Here is a 5,022-nt window from a genome sequence, read left to right as displayed (position 1 = left end):
CAGTTGGTTTTTTTTTTTTATCTACCACATTATAACTGTTGACCTCTTAAGCTTACAGTCTTCTACAGATGACCTTCTGCCTAATGACAATTTCCTCATCTTTTATTTTATAGGTGATATTTTGTTGTTGTTGTTGTTTTATTTTGAATCTAGATGCAGAACTTTATATTTATCCTAAATTAACTCTCATCCTATTAAATTGAATTCAGTTTCAGTCTACCAAGACCATTTTAGATGGTGACTTTATTTTCCAATATGTTAGCTATTTTTCTTAATTTTTATTATTTGTAAACTTTATAAGTACATCATCAGTTCAATTTATCAGTTAAAAATATTAGAGCAGTGATTAGCCTTCAATTCTTAAGATTAATTGCTATTAAAATATTCTCATATCCCAAAGATATCTAGATGCATGTTAATATATTGAAGGCACCTAATTAGAACAATATTATGTTGAAAAGAGAAATATTAACCTTAACATAATTTATAAATTTCTTGATTTTATTTGGATGTCCAATTTCTTGGAGATTTTATAAACTCCCCCCCCCCAGCTTATGAATCCACATTTATTTTTATGAAATATTTTTGAATATTTGAATATTGAATATGAAATATGAAAAAGTTTTATGAAACTTTCCATGATGTTGTTGGTCCAATTCAAAAATAAAGGACAAACATGACTACTCATTTGCTCTCACCTCCTTTAGTCTTCTTTCTCTGATTGGAGGGCTGGAAAGTAGAGTATTAACTCTTTTCAGTGCCTTCCTTTATAGAGGGCAGAAAATGGGCTCTTGATTCTCTTTTCTTTATTGTTCTTCTGAGCCCCATGAAACAAGAGGTCCCCTGATGTCCTTACCTCCTGTCCCCATTCTTTTATGTGTTGTCTCCCTCCATCAGATTATAAACTCCTTGAGAACAGGGACCATTCTTATTTTATTAGTATCCCTGGCATATATTATTTTTCATTGGATTGAATGATGCTCCATACTCCACCCAGTCTTTGGGGAGAAAAAGGGGATTACCGACATAGTTTAACTCAGTTCCTATATAGCATGAGTCCCAACAAATTCAAAGTCCAAAGCGGCTTCATGTCCCAGAACCCTGGATTCTGAGGGGCTGCTGACAACGTTTAGTTTGAAATCCTACTTTCAAAGTCACTATATCTCAAGCTCTTCAAGTTTAAGGACTCCACTTCCTTGACCTAGACCTGAAAAAGAAAAGGAGACATCAAAACCCCAATCTTTTTTCTAAGAGGCATAGAATCTAAGGGAAAAATGAAGGCGGCCTTTCCCTTAAGCTCTCAGTTTTAGTGCATGGTGGTTACGCTGTGGGGTAGCAATTCCACCACTGGAAAGAGGAAGGAAGGCTGGCTCAGTGATGTAGTTTTAAAGATGCAAACAGTTCTATCTACATAGTCAGTGAAAAAAGCCTATTCCCACTAACATGGTTGGGGAATATAGAATTTCTTCTCCCAGAAACTGGTTCCTGGGATCTTCCATAAGGACTGGAATCTAGGCATATACCAAATCGTGATTATATTAGTATGACTTAACAATGATGAAGAATTTTAATGTTGTTTATTGTTTTCTATTTAAAATTTGAAACTTAAGAAAACAACCACCATTTTGTTATATAGATTTTTTTGAGTATAAACCATTGGAGATGATTTTGAATGAATAATATTAAATTCTCCCCAGGAGTTCAGAGATAATTCTACTCGTCACAGGGAAGCAATGGCAGTACAGGGCCCCAGAACATATATCATCATTATATATCATTCAGCCTTACAACAGAGATGACAAAGTGATAAAGTGGATAGAATGCTGTTCCTAGAGTCAGAAAGATTTGAGTTCAAATTCAACTTTAGATACTTATTGATTGGGAAAATTACTTTTCTTCTCTCATCTTAAAATGGGAATAATAATAGGACCCAGCTCCAAGGGTTGTTGTAAGAATCAAATGAGATAATATTTGTACAAACACTTTTCAAAGCATTTGATATGTGGTAATTGCTTAATAGGTCATCTAAGCCACACAGTTGATAAAGCACTGGCATTGGAGTCATGACTTGACTTCAAATCTGGCTTCAAACTCTCTTAACAGCTAAATGACCCTGGGCAAATTATTTAAGCCTGTTTGCCTCAGTTCCTCCTCTATAAATGAACTGGAGAAGGAAATGGCAAACTACTCTAGAATCTTTGCCAAGAAAACTCCAAATGAGGTCATGGACATTTGGATATAACTGGAATGATTCAACCACAATAGGTGCTTAATAAATTATTTCCTTCTTTCGCAACAGCCCTCTGATTCATAGCAGAAAAAAAAAAAGATAAGTGTTAACCATGTGTTAGAGGAGAAGCTCAGTCTCAGAAAGCTTAAGTCAATCAGGGGCACACATGGGACCCAATTCCTGATCACTTGACTCCCAAACTTTTTCCTGCTACATTGCCTCATCTCTTCAAGTTTGACTGTATTGATTTAGTTTTGTTAGACAGACAAAACCACCTTTAATAGGACACTTCTGAACAAAGCATTTCAAGTCCCATTGCCAGGTAAATATAATTTTTTGTGTGATGTGAAAATTTATTCCAACAAATAAATAGGACTTCTAAACAACTTTCTTTTAATGGAATCTTGCTTTACTCTTATCAGAAAAACATTTATTTTATCAGGGAATGGCTTTTCTCTTCTGAATCTCATATTCCATTCAATTTTAACAAGTATTTATTAAACATCTACTTTGTGCAATGAGCTATGCTATAGTAGAAAAGACATATATATCAGATATAGTGCCTAAGCTAATGGATATTAAGGTTTATTCACTGTTAGAAATACAGAAGACATTAACATTTTTGTCTCTATTATCAAATTATATTACAAAGGAAACCAGAGAATAGTGTGAATAAAAGGAAGACAGGAAAGAAGACAGAATAATACTAGTACATAGTTAGATATTAGCATGTTTAAAAAAGATGAACTACTAAATTTCAATAAACATAGAGTATCTGGGTTTTCAAGTAGCCTTAGTAAATTTTATAATATTCTTTTATTCCACTTTAGACAAAATGGAAATATGTGATATAAATGATAGTACATTATAATTTGCTGAACAACTTATTAATTGCTGACAACATGAAGAAGTATTTTAAATAGCATGGTTGGTCATATTATCAATGATTTTGAATGAAAACATAGAAGATATGTTTATGAAATGGTTGGATGCCATGACTTGGATAATAGCAATAATTTAGTTAATAATTTAAATGGTAGGCCACACAGTTGATAAAGCACTGGCATTGGAGTCATGACTTGACTTCAAATCTGGCTTCAAACTCTCTTAACAGCTAAATGACCCTGGGCAAATTATTTAAGCCTGTTTGCCTCAGTTCCTCCTCTATAAATGAACTGGAGAAGGAAATGGCAAACTACTCTAGAATCTTTGCCAAGAAAACTCCAAATGAGGTCATGGACATTTGGATATAACTGGAATGATTCAACCACAATAGGTGCTTAATAAATTATTTCCTTCTTTCGCAACAGCCCTCTGATTCATAGCAGAAAAAAAAAAAGATAAGTGTTAACCATGTGTTAGAGGAGAAGCTCAGTCTCAGAAAGCTTAAGTCAATCAGGGGCACACATGGGACCCAATTCCTGATCACTTGACTCCCAAACTTTTTCCTGCTACATTGCCTCATCTCTTCAAGTTTGACTGTATTGATTTAGTTTTGTTAGACAGACAAAACCACCTTTAATAGGACACTTCTGAACAAAGCATTTCAAGTCCCATTGCCAGGTAAATATAATTTTTTGTGTGATGTGAAAATTTATTCCAACAAATAAATAGGACTTCTAAACAACTTTCTTTTAATGGAATCTTGCTTTACTCTTATCAGAAAAACATTTATTTTATCAGGGAATGGCTTTTCTCTTCTGAATCTCATATTCCATTCAATTTTAACAAGTATTTATTAAACATCTACTTTGTGCAATGAGCTATGCTATAGTAGAAAAGACATATATATCAGATATAGTGCCTAAGCTAATGGATATTAAGGTTTATTCACTGTTAGAAATACAGAAGACATTAACATTTTTGTCTCTATTATCAAATTATATTACAAAGGAAACCAGAGAATAGTGTGAATAAAAGGAAGACAGGAAAGAAGACAGAATAATACTAGTACATAGTTAGATATTAGCATGTTTAAAAAAGATGAACTACTAAATTTCAATAAACATAGAGTATCTGGGTTTTCAAGTAGCCTTAGTAAATTTTATAATATTCTTTTATTCCACTTTAGACAAAATGGAAATATGTGATATAAATGATAGTACATTATAATTTGCTGAACAACTTATTAATTGCTGACAACATGAAGAAGTATTTTAAATAGCATGGTTGGTCATATTATCAATGATTTGAATGAAAACATAGAAGATATGTTTATGAAATGGTTGGATGCCATGACTTGGATAATAGCAATAATTTAGTTAATAATTTAAATGGTAGGCAACACAATTAGGATTTGAAAAGACTTTGGTAAGCTAGAATATTGGAATAAATCTAACAAAATTAAATTTAATAAAGATGTGTAAAGTCCTGAACTTGTATTTAAAGAATTAGCTGAATGAAGGAGACATGAATGAAAATGATTTATGAGGATAGAATTTCTAGGAGGCAAAGACTGCCAGCTCAATATGAGTTGGCATCTGATATAATTACCACAAAAGCTAATGCAATTTAGGCCTATTTTTTGTTAACAGAGAACTAGAAAGTGTCCATTGATTAGAGAATGGCTAAACAAATTGTGATACAAGAATGTAATGACAGATAATTGGCACTTAATAAATGTGTGTATATTGATTAATTACTGTGCTACAAGAAAAAAATGAAGGTGAATTTAGAAAAGCCTAAGAATACTTATTTGAACTGCAGAATGAAGTAAAATGGTAACCACAAGTGGAAAAAATACATAAAAATTTATAACAATATAAACAGAACAAAAAAAAAATAAAACACTG

This window comes from Antechinus flavipes, chromosome 4 (genome assembly GCF_016432865.1).
Source record: "Antechinus flavipes isolate AdamAnt ecotype Samford, QLD, Australia chromosome 4, AdamAnt_v2, whole genome shotgun sequence".
Classification (NCBI taxonomy): Eukaryota; Metazoa; Chordata; class Mammalia; order Dasyuromorphia; family Dasyuridae; genus Antechinus; species Antechinus flavipes.
Note: the sequence above shows the minus strand (reverse complement) of the source record.